At 37.7% G+C, this 16,127-nt stretch overlaps 2 protein-coding genes and 1 pseudogene across 3 annotated transcripts in view; all 3 read right to left on the bottom strand.

The window, feature by feature from the left end:
- LOC127418563 (zinc finger protein 271-like) overlaps nucleotides 1–12,611 on the bottom strand; it is a 58,659-nt pseudogene extending 46,048 nt beyond the window's left edge.
- LOC127418625 (zinc finger protein 239-like) overlaps nucleotides 1–16,127 on the bottom strand; it is a 197,029-nt gene that overhangs the window by 72,656 nt on the left and 108,246 nt on the right. The gene's annotated exons all lie outside the window — the stretch shown is intronic.
- The window catches only part of LOC127418597 (zinc finger protein 501-like), a 113,053-nt gene that overhangs the window by 9,900 nt on the left and 87,026 nt on the right, over nucleotides 1–16,127 (bottom strand). The window lies entirely within an intron of this gene.

The following is a 16,127-nucleotide window of genomic DNA, read 5'->3' as shown; positions in this document are numbered from 1 at the left end:
AAACAAGCCAACTGTCATGTCTGTAGTCCATTCTGATCCAAAAATATCTCTATCAGCCATTTTTAATGGAAGTCAATAGGGCTGGTTGCTAGGGTGCTCTAAATAGTTGCTAGGGCATGGCTAGCCAGTGACCAGAGAGATTCTTATTAGCTGATTACTAACATGACTCAAAAGATCCAATCCCCTAGTGTCTACATAATTCTGTTCTGAAGATATCCTTCTGGGCCAATTTGAATGGAAATCTATGGGGGTGGTTGCTAGGGTGCCGTAAATGGTTGCTAGGGCATGGCTACGCCATTTCCAAGATGATACTTAAAGACTGATTGGTAGCCCGAGTGAAATGAGCCCTATGTCCTACAACATTCTGATTGGGAGATATGATCCCACAAATTTCATTGTCTTGTCATAGTAGGAAAAAAACAATTGTTTTCATGAGCAAGAGCCTTGCCATAGTATGCCTGTGGGGCATTATTGGGCTGGTTTTAAGGAAGCATTTTACAGTTTTTGGACACAGCCATATAGAAATGATCCGAGACAGAAATGGGGATAATGGAAAAATAAACACATAATTCCAGACATATGTAAACATATCCCTAAAACAATGTGACAGTTAATCATGTCTGGCAACTTGACAAATATGTTTTCAATATTTTTAGGATATGTAAAAATTAAGGTGATATTTGATTATCTATAATCATTTTGGAAATCACAGATTTATTTGGAAACCAACATTATAAAAGTCAGGAGACACTGTCAGTGTACAACATTTCTTCAAATAAATTTATATGCATTCATACACTTATGAAAGCCTTAGACTTAAAAGGATTTCTTATCCTGTGGCTCCCTCTGGTGGACAAAAAAAAATAGTATTATATCTTTCATTTCATTAGTATTACAGCTTTTCATTGAAATGGCTGATAATTTAAAATTTGCTGTTCATCATAAATCCATGAAATTTAGTATGATTCCTCAGAATGTCCTGTTCTCCATATATACACAGTTTTGTGAAGTTTGGCATTTGTGCAAACAAGATACAGGAATATTAGTCATAATGGGCCACACTAGTCAAATATATCGGATTGTATCTTCCAGATGATTTAATGGATCAAAATTCCTTTGTTGAAGCGCCCCCTATAGGCGGAATTTGATGCGACCTGGCATGCAGACTCAGAATGTCGTGTTGTCTGTGTATCAAGTTTGGCTACATGAATGACACCTGACCAGTTTGTTAGCTTTTATCTTCGTAACGCTTCGACAAAATACAATTCTTTTGAAAACTTTTTGTAAGGAGGTTCCATAGATGATGCATACCAAATTTCGTGCAAATCAAACATAAGGCCTTGGAGGAGTTCGAAAAAGTAAATTTTCCCGAAAATTCAAAATGGCGGAAACATTTTATAGACGAAAATGAAATCGGAGAATTTTGATTCTAGCCCTTACGGTTCCAAAGTTATGAATACAAATGCAAAGGTGCTTATTAGTGCCACCTAGTGTCTGACGGGTTGGTGTGTGGGTGCCTGAGTAGTGGGGGGGATTTGGAACCATCCTGCAAAGAATGGAATCTCTACGACTTATGGTCTCTGACACCCAGACACTTTTAGGGCAGAAAAAAAATAATAATTAGAAAAATAATAAGAAAATCGGAACAAATACAATAGGGTTCGGTGCTTGGACACCTAATTATTACAGATCATAGTTTGGATGCACTCTGTTTGACTGAAACCTGGCTTAAACTGGATGAATATATTAGTTGAAATGAATCTACTTTCCCAGGTTATTGTTATAAACATGAGCCTCATCTGAAGAGGTGTTTCTACAATTTACAGTGATTTTTTTTTTACTCAGAGAACAGGATTTAAGCTTAAGTCTTTTGAACTACTTATGCTTATTGTGACATCATCAGATATAAATACAAAATCTCTGTCGTCTTTTGCCCTTGCGACAGTATATAGATCTTCAGGGCTGTACTCAGATTTCCTTGGTGAATTTGCACATTTTATATCAGATCTAGTAGTTAATGTAGATAGAGCTTTAATTGTTGGTGACTTCAACATTTACATATATAATGAAAATGACACTGGGATTAGAATTTATTGATATTCTCAACTCCTTGTAGTCAAACAAAATGTGACAGGACCAACTCTTCATCATAATCGTACTCTAGATTTAATTCTGACATATGGAGTTAATGTTGATACTATAGAAATTCTACAGCAGAGCGATGACATCTCAGATCATTACCTCATCTCTTGTTTGCTGCGATCAGCTAATGTCACTCAATCTACACCACGTTATCGTTTAGGTAGAACTATTCTTTCAACCACTAAAGAGAGCTTCACAAATAATCTTCCAGAATTGTCTCATACTCAGTAAGTCAAAAAGTCTAGAACAATATAATAACAGAAAACATAAATACAGTCTTCTCTAGCACTCTCTCTAGTGTCGCCCCCCTTCAATTAAAAGAATAGTTCACCCAAAAATGAAAATGTGTTCATAATTTACTCACCCTCAGGCCATCCAAGATGTATCTGAGTTTCTTTCTTCATCAAAACAGAATTTCAGACTTTTAGGATTTCATTTGAGGCCTCCTCTAAACAATGCAAGTGAATGTCCTCCATTTTCTGACGGTCCAAAATGCATATTTAGGGTGCATCAAAATAATCAATGATCACACTCATGCTCACAAGAGCAGCTCGGAAAATGGAGCACAAGTGGAAGAATACAAAATTACAGTTATTTCACAGTGCATGGAAGGATAGTGTCTGTAGCAGACAGGCACTAAAAGCTGCCAGGTCAGCATATTTTAGCAAACTCATAGAAAATAACCACAACAATCCTAGGTGTTTATTCAGTACTGTGGTGACACTGGTTAGGAATAAAGCATCGACTGAACCAGATATTCTGTCACTGCACAATAGGTCTGACTTCATGAATTTCTTTACTGATAAAATGTAAATATACAGAAATAAAATTGGAACTATGCAATCGACTGTCACAGCACCTTAGAAAACAGTCTCAAAACAGTTTCTTCATGAGCAAATTCAATCTTTCGCTGTAATAGGTCATGAAGAGCTAACAAAAATATCAAAAAATCAAAAGCCACAGCATGTATGTTAGATCCAATACCAACTAAGCTCTTAAAAGAGGTAATCTCTGTAATCTCAGAACCTCTTCTTAATATTATTAACTCCTCACTATCCATAGGACATGTCCCAAGAAAGTTTAAAATGGCAGTTATCAAACCGTTATTAAGAAACCACAGCTTGATTCTAAAGAACTGGCCAATTACAGACCAATTTCAAATTTACCATTTATGTCAAAACTACTAGAAAAGGTAGTGTCCTCTCAACTATGTTCATTTATACAGAGAAATGGTATATATGAACAATTTCAGTCAGGATTTAGGCCCCATCACAGTAGAGACTGCAATTATCAGTTACAAATGACTTCCACTTATCATCTGATCATGGCTGAATTTCTCTTCTAGTGCTTTTAGATCTTAGTGATGCCTTCGACACGATAGATCACAACATTCTCTTGAATAGACTGGAGAATTATGTTGGCATTAGTGGACTTGCATTAGCATGGTTTAGGTCCTATTTATCAAAACGCTACCACTTTTTATGTGTAAATGAGGAATTGTCAAATCAAACTAAAGTATGGAGTGCCATAGGGATCAGTTTTAGGGTCTCTGCTTATCCCCTTATACATGCTTCCCCCGGGAGATATTATCAGGAATCACGGAATAAGGTTCCACTGTTATGCCAATGATTCCCAACTTTATATTTCTTCTAAACCCAACAAAAATTCACAATTCTCCAATTTAGCAGAGTGTATCAATGAAATCAAAGATTGGATTGCCAAAAATTTCCTTCTAATCAATTCTGACAAAACAGAGGTACTAATTATTGGACCAAAAACCTCTAAAGTATCATTTGACTCTCGATGGATGTACTGTTACTTGTAGAACTTGGGTGTTATATTTGATACCAATCTGTCCTTTGAAAATCAAATTTCCAATTTTTGTAGAACAGCATTATTCCACCTCAGAAATAATGCTAAATTACGACACCTGCTCTCTGTTGCTGATGCCGAAAAATTAAATAATGCGTTAATGACCTCAAGACTAGATTATTGTAATGCATTACTGGGAGGATGTCCAGCATGTTCAATAAATAAACTTCAATTGGTTCAAAATGCAGCTGCCAGAGTGCTGACTAGAACCAAGAAATATGATCATATTAGACCCAATTTATCATCGTTACATCGGCTACCTGTCAAATTTCATATTAATTGTAAAATTCGGTTAACTATACACAAAGCTTTGAATGGTCTAACTCCACAGTACTTAAGTGACCTTCTGACATGCTATATTCAATCACATTCATTATGATCACAAAATTTTGGCTTGTTAATAGTTCCTACAATTTCAAAATCCACAAAAGGAGGTAGATCCTTTTCATATTTGGCTTCTAAAATATGGAATAGTCTCCCCAACACTGTTCGGGACGCAGACACACTCACTCAGTTTAAGTCTAGATTAAAGACTCATCTATTTAGCCAGGCATACACCTAATTTATCCTTCAATTTACAATTAGGCTGCTTTAGTTAGGTCTACCGGAACCAGAAACATCTATCATGATAGATAACTCTGGATTCATATCCCGAGGTTACCAGAGCCAACCAGATCCAACTCCATTCCTGTTTGGTGTTGGACTCCACTGCTATGCGTCTCTAAGTGATGATGACTAAATGCAGCCGGTGCTAGCCAGACATCACTTCACTCTTTTACGATGGACTTCAGAGGATGAACTGATGCCAACTCACCCAACTGAACCTCACCGAAATGACCTGTCGGTTAAATGGAGATGCACCTCATTGATCTCTGCCTGCATCACCTTTGTCTGTTGATGGAATACACTCATGAAATTGAATATATAGATTATCATTTAATTGCCAACAAAAGCCTTCATCAGCCAACTAACAAAGGACAATGCATCCATGTGAACTTCTGCAGTTAATCCAGGATGGACTTCAAAGACATTAGTCATTAATCTTACAGTTCATAAAAACTCTTTTTTTTTTTTAAACACTGGACCTTAACACTTACTTAGATTACTAATCTTAAACCATGACCTGCACTGCACATAAATAACTCATACTGGCATTATATTCATGCTGGTTAGCCAGAGGGGATCTGGCCCCCATAGTGAGCCTGGTTACTCCCAAGGTTACTTTTCTCCATTAACCAGCATCTATGGAGTTTTGTGTTCCTTGCCACAGTCGCCTTCAGCTTGCTCACAGGGGTTCTAATACAATTATTATTTAATTTTTATACACAATTTACAAGCATATTTAAATCAAACTACAAAATGATCACTAAGACTTTATAGATATTACAGTTACATTTTTTGTTAATGCATGATTTCTGTAAAGCTGTTTTGAAACGATGTGTGTTGTGAAAAGCGCTATACAAATAAAAATGACTTGACTCTCTATCAATTAGACAGATCATTAGCTTCAGTTTCCATATGCAATCTCCTGTCCCTTTTGGTCACCTTATTTCACAATGTGCATCATTTATCAATGGCGCTGCTCCTCTCGCCTCCTCACGCTAGCCTATTCCGCTGATTCAATCGCTGATTCTCTATATCATTTCCAGGAGTTTCATCTACTATCTCCCTATGCCAGCTTACTTCCCATCCCCTGCACGCATCTCTCAGACCCTCTGCCGTACTAAGCCCTTCACTCCTCCCCCTTTTAGATTCCTCTAAAACTCATGCAGAAAGGACTCAACCAGTCCACACTCATTTTTCCCTTTTTCTCAAACACTCCAAAACAGATCACACGGGGTGCAGTCGTAGCATAATAATATCTACAATCTCCAGCTCCTCCTGCCACTACACCTCCATGGTTATATATCTCCAAACTAGTTTGCATTTTGCATCTGACCCCTCAAACATTGCGGTCTCCTCCCCTAGTCTCTCGGGGCACTTATTCAGAATGGGTGTGGCCACAACCGCTGCTCTTCAAGGACTATAAGAATCCACAATCAAGACGCTTGGCTGCTGACCTTCCTCATCATACCAGAAATATATTCAATCCAACCTTCAAATCATCACACATGCCCAACTCTCCATCAGCCGTAAGTTTCATGCCTCTCTGGTGGTGGCCTGGGCCACTCACTACTTTATCCACACCCTCTATTTCACATTATCAAATTCAAGCATGTCTATCCTCCAGCAAGGATATTTTATAATTATATCCACCCTCCTCACCAGGGCTTCCACAATCCCAAGCATGGTGTTCATTTACATAAGTACTACACAGCCTAGCTTGCCCTATCGAAGGGCTCATAAGCAAACACTGTTAAGATATTCCACATACAACGTCTGCCCTCATCGGAAGGCTCATAATCAAACGTTCTTTATCTTTCAACAAAGGGCATTGCACAACAATGTCACCCTTATCATGGGGCTTTAGGCTACATTATTCATCTTTTGGCAAAGATATTCCACAAACAACATCTGTCCTAGCCAGAGGGCTCTTAATCAAATGTTGTTTATCTTTCAACAAAGGGTATTGCACAACAACGTCGCACTTATCGCGGGCTTTATACTACATAGTTCACTTTTGGCAAAAAATATCCCACATACTATTTATTCCACTAACAACGTATTCCCTCATCAAGGGCTCATAAATCACACATTGTATATCTTTCAACAAATGGTACTACACAGTGTCGCCCTCATCGCGGAGCTTCATGCTACGTCCTTCATACCCTGGCAAAGATATTGCACAAGCAACGGTCACCCTCGTTGGAGGGTTCACAATCAAATGGCATCCACATCGTTTATCAATCGCCCTTGTCAAAGGGCTTATACTATACGTTAATTTCCTCCAGCAAAGGGATCGGACAACAATGTCGCCCCATCACAGGGCCAGAATAAACGTTGTCATCTTCTGACAGATATCACGCAATTAACATCACCCTCGTCTGAGGGTTCATAATCAAACGCATAAACCACATCGCTCATACAACCGTCCTCGTTGGAGGCGCACACCATATGTTAATTATCTTGAGCAAAGGGATCACACAACAATGTCGCCCCATCACAGGGCTTAAATGAAACTTTGTCCATTCTCCAACAGACATCACACAATTAACGTCACCCTCGTCTGAGGGTTCATAATCAAACGCATAAACCACATCGCTCATACAACCGTCCTCGTTGGAGGCGCACACCATATGTTAATTATCTTGAGCAAAGGGATCACACAACAATGTCGCCCCATCACAGGGCTTAAATGAAACTTTGTCCATTCTCCAACAGACATCACACAATTAACGTCACCCTCGTCTGAGGGTTCATAATCAAACGCATAAACCACATCGCTAATACAACCCTCCTCGTTGGAGGGCGCACACCATATGTTAATTATCTTGAGCAAAGGGATCGCACAACAATGTCGCCCCATCACAGGGCTTAAATGAAACTTTGTCCATTCTCCAACAGACATCACACAATTAACATTCACACTTGTCAGAGGATTCATAATCAAACATCATCCACATCGTTCATACAACCACCCTCGTCGAAGGGCTCATACCATACATTAACTATCTTCAGCAAAAGGATTGCACAACAATGTTGCCCCATCACTGGCATCATGATTTCAGGGGCAGCTGTTGCCACAATTACAATCAACATGAACTCAAGAAGTCACCTACATGCACACAAACAGCGGCAGACTTGCAAAGTATGTGAGAGAAATATTCTGCACCTATTTTACCTCACCTGATTGAGAAGTGTCCTGGCAACACTCTATTGTAAAATTTAGATGCAGTTGGACCAAACAGATTTTAAACTGGGCTCACATTGTTTCTTTAACTGTGTATATAGTTCATATAGAAGTTAAATCAAATCATTAGTTGTTCAGTTAAGCCATAATCAGTTGAGAACATGAGATATTAATGATTGATAATGTAAAAATGGCATTTGTGTTTATTGTTGATTTGTGCATGTCTGTAATCTGCTTACAAGAGATCCTGATGCATTATTTTGCTCATCATAATCATGTTTTATTTGTTGTTATTTATAATTTCATTAGAATTTAGTAAAATACTTTGTATAAGGTTTATGACTAAAATAGAGCTTCATGACACCCACTGAGTTCTGTTAATTTACTTTTTATTGGTACATTTAATTTTGCACTTTATTTTACCTTGCAAACCAACTTGTGCTTTTTCAAATCTCTAAGAGATTTTTGAGGCATAATATAACTCGGGACATTCCTCTTCCATGTTTTCAGCAGTCTGCTATGAGCTCAGTAAAACTTTTTATGATTGGCTGCGGCAGCCATATCTGCTCAGAAAAAGATAAAATATCTTTCTCTCGTGTTCCCTGCCACGAAGAGCAGTGCACGTGAAAGCGGCAGGATTTTGTGTGTACAAGCACCGTTTGCGCGCCGCCTGCCCACCGCATGTGAAACGATGTGTGTTGTGAAATGCGCTATACAAATAAAAATGACTTGAATTTCTCTTTTTAGAATGAAACTTCAGCCACAAAGACCTGGTTCGTAACTCTCCAGGAACACCTCTCTTTTGGGGGTAGTATCTGGTTTCTCCTTTTGGGGTAGGCTCCTCGCCCCCTGCCTCTTATCTCTGGCAGGATCTGACGGTTCGAGTAGAATTCTCATCGGACCGCCAGATGGGGCTTATGGCAAAAGAGAAAATACATTCTGTGGTTCAGTATCATTTCATCAAATAAAAGTAATGTCAACTTTACCAAGCCTGCGAGTCTTTCTAAATAGAAATTAGGGATTTGCGTGAGTTGTCGAATACGAGTATTCTTACTACAATAATGATTCGAAAAGTAAAAATACTATTCGAGTTTCACAAAGTTTTGCTTTGCTGGCCATATATACAGTGAGATGCATTTTAAATCCTGAACACACAAACTAAAACTGGCAGTTATAACAGAATGCACTGGGTGGCGCTGTTGAGTGTGGACACAAGTTCACATCACATCTGATGAGCAAACCTTTCTGTCAGTGCATTTAGATGGACACCAAAAAGTGGGTTATTGCGAGAATTTGTCTTACTGCAAGAAAGCTGTGTTCCTGTTTAAGTGTACTTTATAAGCCGTGTACTATTTACTCCTTTATATGTGCAGACCCCTGGCATTTTTCTTTCCCTGCTGTCCACGCTAAATATAGCTGCCAGTGTTACCAACTACTTTCAATGGAAAGTAGCCAACGCCTGCTCAAAAAGTCGCTAAATGTCGCTGGATGACGGCATGAGCTAATTAGCATATTCATGACGCCATCACAACGTATTTGCATTCTGCCTAGTGTCAGCCCTTTACATTTGTCTGCTTCTCTCATACTCTGTGCTCACATACTGTATTTTAATACAGAAAAATTCCCAATAAAGCTGTTCTCATTTACATATTTTTCTGTTTCTGTTGTCAGACAATGGAATGAGTTTGAAATAGTGACTGAAACGCTGCCCACTTGGCACAGAAGTCTGTTTTGCATTAAAGACAGTAAGTCCTTGTCATTGCCCACATAGGGCTTTTTAAATTCAGGGATTAATGCTGCCTTCACGTACTATTGGAATTATCGGAAATACGAGTTTCCCACTTGGAAGTTGCATATGAATGACCCCTCAACTCATAATTACGACTGGGAAACTCTGAGATAATTTTGATACCCGAGTTTCCGAGATGGGAGGAGTCCTCCACTTTCAACTTGGCGGAGGAGTACAGTTTCTGTTTTGAATGACAGGTCTTGTTAATTTTTCTAAATACAGCCAATTTTTTAGTGCTTGCTGTTTTGGTCATATTTATTTATGCATATCAGCAACCATTCTATGCATGTTGTACATTTTTACACCATGAAAATAGCTTGTATTTGACCACAATTCCATTATCGTCACCAAGCTAAGTAATATGTATTATGGGGTCAAAATAGAAGTTCCTGAATGAACCTGGCATCGACCATGTTTCCTATTCTTTCCAAAAACAAAGCTCGTGAACACAACGTACTCTTTTACCACTACCACAAATTACCACTTCAGAATTGGGAGCATTCCGATCGCACATGAAGGCAACATAATTCCCATTCTTTTCTATACTTTTTGGAGTATATTTTAGAGTGTGAAATGTTAGCAATTTTTTATTTTTTTTAATGCGTGTATGATGTCCAAGGCTGTGTATATTTGTATTTTTATCATGTGTAAATTTAATAAAGTTTGGAGTTTATTCTATGTAATTGAATAAAGTACAATGTACAGACTTGTCTAAATAAATTATCTGAATTCAGAGAACTCAGAAACAGTAATGAACTAAACCCTGTGATAGTGTGTGATAAGACAGGCCTGCCATGACAATTGCGTTATCGACTTATCGTACGATATGGACATGACCTCAATCATTTTTGCTGACCTCAATATTGCCCATTGAGTTTACATCTGTGTTTGTTTGCATAAGAATGAATGTCACCAACATTTTAGCCAGTCATGCTCAGGCAGCCACACACACACACACACACACACACACACACACACACACACACACACACACACAGAGCGGACAGCGACAGGTGAAGATTACGTTACTCGAGGCTAATAGGTGTTTTTCCCGACGACTGCATACTTTCAGCCAGAAAGTTTGTAAGAATAAGTCCAAATGGACTTGGTTTCAAAGCTGCATTCCACAGCTCCAGTGTGGGAAGATTTTGGCTTTAAGCCGAATGAGAGAGGAGAGTCAGTATGTCGACTTTGTTTAAAAACAGTGGCAATACAACTAACTAGGGCTGGGCGATACATCGAATACCTACAATATCATCGCGATGATTTTGTTGAAGATATAAAATTCAACAATAGCGTGAATATCACGATGATTTTAATGAGCCTTTTATTTGGCCATTAAGTTTTATAGAGTGCATCAGTAGACTAATTTCACGATCCTTCAGGGCTGTATAATTAATAAAAAATAACAAAAATGGAGCGATGATCATTTGTGATTATTTAACTGCCAAAGGCAGCAATTAAAGACAGATAAACGGTCTGTGTGCGCTTCAGAATGAACCGGCGATGCACTGATCTGTGTGCTCACACGGGGGCTCGTGTTTTTAGCACAGTTCACCTCCATTGTGAAGTACTGCAGGTTCAAGCATTCGTGCAATTCCAAACATTAGTAACCGCTATAAAGTTATTATACAAATCTACAAACACGGAACAATAAAGGAGAGTTTGACAGCGGTTCACAAGAAGCGAAATTCATAACTGTCAAACAAACATTGCACTTTTCCCGTTTCATAATAAAAGCTCCTGGTGAAGGTGAAAAAAACCATGAATGCACTTGCACTATCAAAATTAAAACCCCAGTTTAGGGTGAATTAAATATGACAGTTCAGTGTTGTATTATAATAATATACTTGACTGGGTTCCACAGTAATAATTTAGTATGATGCAATATTCAATATTTCCAAAAAATAAGTGAAGTAGTTTTTGCACACCTTAATCATTCACAAAGAAAAATGTTTTAGTAAAAATATATGAAGGTAAATAAGATTTTTATTAAGCTTCCATGTATGATTTTTTATTAAATATAAGTATTAACGTGCAAATCAATGAAAATTAATTACATTTTACTCTCCCTTGTGTTCATTTAGTGAAAAACTGTGGGAAACATGCCTTCATGGTTTTAAAATAGATATATATTTAATAGCTTTGAAATATGAATTGTACTTGGCTACAACGGCTGTTTAAGATGAAATGATGGTTACACTGATTGAAGAAAAAAAAAAACACTTTTATGCTATTTCAGAACAAAAACATAATTATCGAGATATATACAATTAACCTAAAAGCTCATCTAAAACATAACCATCCCATCCAGTTTTCAGAGATGGGAACAAAAAAATGCAGTTGGAGATGGAGAGGGGCCTCTCCGACTTTAATTATTATTATTATTTTATTTTTTTATTTATTTTTTTTATTGACATTTCAATTCCAATGTCTGAATATTCTTAATAATTAAAAGTTCATTGCTCTATGAAAGGGTGTACTTGCATTATTATGCTATTATATTATCATTATATCAGTGGCATAAATCGGTCTTATGACAATAACAGCGTTTTCTCAATTATTTCGGGGACAATATATCGTCCAACAAATGTAGTTCTCGTGACAGGCCTAAAGACATTGATAAATGCATGAGAAGAATAAAAATCACATTAAACTGTCAAATTAGATTGTTTAAATTAAAACAAAGGAGGAGCAAACAATACAGATTAGTGATTGGTCCTTGGCAACACCGTTTGCACATGCGCAGCTCATCAGTTGAGAAACACTGGACTTCTCTGGCTCTTAACTGTTTTTAATTCCTTTTAATAACCTCGTGCTTGTGACCAGTAACAAAACAAGCTACATCAGGCGGTTATACTCTTCTCTTACACTCATTACAACACCAAATAGATTCAAAAACAACATGCACAGAAAAATAAACATCAAAATAAATACAAATGCCAATAATAATATAAAACACATTGAACACGTACCGAAATGAGCGTCCAAACTATCAGCTCTTCTTCATCTTCTTGTGTTTTCTGTCGGTTTATAAAACAACTTCAAGTGAATATCTGCCTCCTGCTGGACTGGAGTGTTTAAAATACCAACATCTGATAATTCCTGCTGCTGTTGTTCAACTTAAAAATACACTGTACAAGAAAATCTGAAGTGACCAGACTTATTTTCCATTGACATTTCCTAAATGTTTCTATAATTTGAAATCTTTCTCTAATAAATCAGCACACATTCAATATATCACTGGGAAACAAAAACGTTTAAAGTATGAAAGTTTAAAAGAAAAATTCACCCCAAAATAAAAATTATATCATCATTTACTCACCCTCGTACTGTTCCAAAACTGTACGACTTTCTCTCTTCTGTTGACTTCAAAAGACAACCTTTTATCATTGCCACACATTTTCATAATATTAGATAAAAGGAGCCTGTCAAGCTCCAAAATGACACAAAAAGCACCTTAAAAGTTACATAACTTATTGACTTATGTTCCCCTCACCCAAAGCTCTGAAATGGACCACACAAGATTTCAAGATTTATTTATTTATTTATTTATTGTCATATGTGTGGGGTAAGGGTTACACCATGCAATTAAAATCTTACTTTGCAATCCTCACCATTCCATCGTATATGGTTGTCAATTTCATTTCTAAAGGCAATCATACGTTGCAGAACATCAGTCATATTATAAGTATAGTCAGGAATAAATTTACATCACTTTTCTCCAATTATAGCACATAGTCCTTCTTTAGCTAAGAGATAATCAAGGGCAGCTCTGTTTTGGAGAGCAACTAGCTTGAGGTTCTTCATTTTGTCAGTCATCAAATGAAATCCTTCAATTGCATAATCGACAAAAGTTTCCAATTCAAGGCTAATATTCAATTAGATAAGCGTTATGAACTGTTCCATACCAAGAAAAATCCTTTCTGATATTTTACTTAAGGTGAAATTTTCAAATGTGGCCTGTATAATTCACATCTAGGCCTAATCTTTCCCAGGGATTTGGGTGAATATTTTTTCTAAGATATGCCCAGTCTTGGAATCAGGTGTAATAAACAACTTAAACATTATAAACATTATATAACAACACCCTGACCAGGATTGTGGTAGCCATACATAGGCAGAGCTGCCACATATCCAACATTGATCCTTCAGTGCCCCAAATTTAGCATCTCTTGGGAGAATGATTGAATCTGAATAAACAGTAAGATTCTTATACCCTGGTGGGAGTTAAAAAGGGGAGATAAGTGACATTTCTCTTAAACCATATATTTCAGATTTGACCACAAGTTACATATTTTTCATTACAATAAGAACAACCCACCCATCTGGAGAGGTAATCATCAGGTTGACAAATACAAACAGGTGCAGAGAAACTTGGTATAAAATTGACTGGTAGAGGTGTAGGTATGTCAGTAACCTATCTAACTCTATTATGGATGAAAGGGTCAATAGAATCATGTTCATACAAGAAATTACGCATAGGTGAACATGCTGTTTTGATATCAATATCACTTTTCATTAGAGTAAATCGATGGGCTACATAAGTTAACGTCCAGCACAGGTTCCTTCTGGCAGGACAACGACCAGGGCATATAACCATATCATACACTTAGATTCAGTCTCAGGCAGTGGATTCGGTTGAAGTCGGAGTGGTTTATCTGTGGAGTGTGGAGTGTTAGCACAAACATAGCAGTTGTGATACCCATTACTTCGGGCAGTGTAATTAATCAATTTCCACCAAAAATTGTCTGTGGGTGGCATTATTAGCTTCAAAATAGTCTATGTTTTTGGCCACCAGATTCAGACTGTTGTCATTGGGTTGAGCTAGCATAACAGCTCCGAGAATAATGAAGAGGATGAGAACCTTCATTTGACTTTTATGTCTAGTTAATGGGGAAGGAGTAATAAAAAGTATACCGGATAATGTCTTGGTTCTCACAAGCACAATTAGGAAATTTCTCACAAAACCAATAACAAGCTTGGATGTCTCATTTGGGTACTGGGGGTGTGACACAATGCCTGTCGATGTATACAACGTTTCCTGGGCTTGGGAAGAAGCACCTATGGTGGAAGTACCAGCCTCCTACAGTGACGGATTTATTCTCGAACGATGGCAGTGATGGTGTCGGGATGGATCGGCCAACTGTCACAGCTAGGACTGCAGGATCGCTCAGGAGGACGTCATGCACATAGTTTCTCCAGAGTATTGATGCGGATATCAGTTGTTGAACTATTCGAACTGGACCAGGGAATTCCTTGTAGTTCCCTGAGAGCATCAATTGATACCTCATTTTTAGATAGGTATAGATAGAGAAAACACATAATCATAAACCAACAGGAGAGGAATGAGAGGGAAAAAGGGGAAGAAAACACACATGCAAGGGATGACCCTTCCCAATAAAGTTAGTCACTACTTATAGAGCAATGAAATTCCCATTCCATCGAAGCAGCATTACATCGGCACCATGAGGCACATTCATTTGGCTGACCTGTCAGGAAAAAGGTTATGGCAGCATTAACTGGTGAGGTAGTTATGTTTGTGAATTCGTACTATCAGTATCGTTAGTTTTTTAGTAGAGCAAGTCAAGTCATTTTTATATGTATAGCGCCTTTCACAACACAAATCGTTTCAAAGCAGCTTTACAGAAAATCATGCATTACCAGAAAATGAAACTGTAATATCTATAATGTCTTAGAGTCATCATTGTGTAGTTTGATAAAATACTATTGTGAATTGTGTTTAAAAATAATTAATTAAATAATAATTGTATTTAGAAATCCAGTGAGCAAGCCGAAGGCAACTGTGGCAAGGAACACAAAACTCCATAAAATGTTAGTTAATGGAGAAAAATAACCTTGAGAGAAACCAGACTCACTGTGGGGGCCGGTTCCCCTCTGGCTAACATCATGAATATAATGCCAATATTACTTATGTGTGCATGTCACAGTATAAAGTTATTAAACTAAGTGTTAAGGGTCAGTGTTTAAACAAAGATTTTGTATGAACTTTAAGAACTTTAAAAGACTACCTTAAATAAATGAGTCTCAAGTAACTTCTTAAAACAATCCAAGGTTGTGGCGTTTCTAATAGTAAAAGGAAGAGCATTCCATAGCCTAGGGCCTCTGAAAGAGAAAGCTCTTTCCCCCATAGATTTAAGTTTGCAGGAGGGCTGCTGAAGTGCAAATGAATTGGCAGAACGAAGAGAATGGGAGGGAGTGGAGGGAGCAACAAGACTGCAATGATACTCTGGTGCAATACCATGAACTGCTTTATACATTAATGTGAGAGTTTTAAAATCAATACGAGCATGGATGGGAAGCCAGTGCAACTGTGAAAGCACAGGGGTAATGTGTAGTCATGGTGAGGTATGTTTAAGAACACAAGCAGCAGGACACCATGCGAGAAGCAGACGTGTGAGCGACTAGCTCTGTGCACTTTGCTAGTTTTTTTATTATTTTCATGTTATAATCTGGTGAGATTCGATAAACCCAGTTACATACTTGCTCTTTGAGGTAAACATGGCAAAGATG

Source organism: Myxocyprinus asiaticus, chromosome 28 (genome assembly GCF_019703515.2).
Source record: "Myxocyprinus asiaticus isolate MX2 ecotype Aquarium Trade chromosome 28, UBuf_Myxa_2, whole genome shotgun sequence".
Taxonomy (NCBI): Eukaryota; Metazoa; Chordata; class Actinopteri; order Cypriniformes; family Catostomidae; genus Myxocyprinus; species Myxocyprinus asiaticus.
Note: the sequence above shows the minus strand (reverse complement) of the source record. Positions and strands in the feature narration are given on the sequence as shown.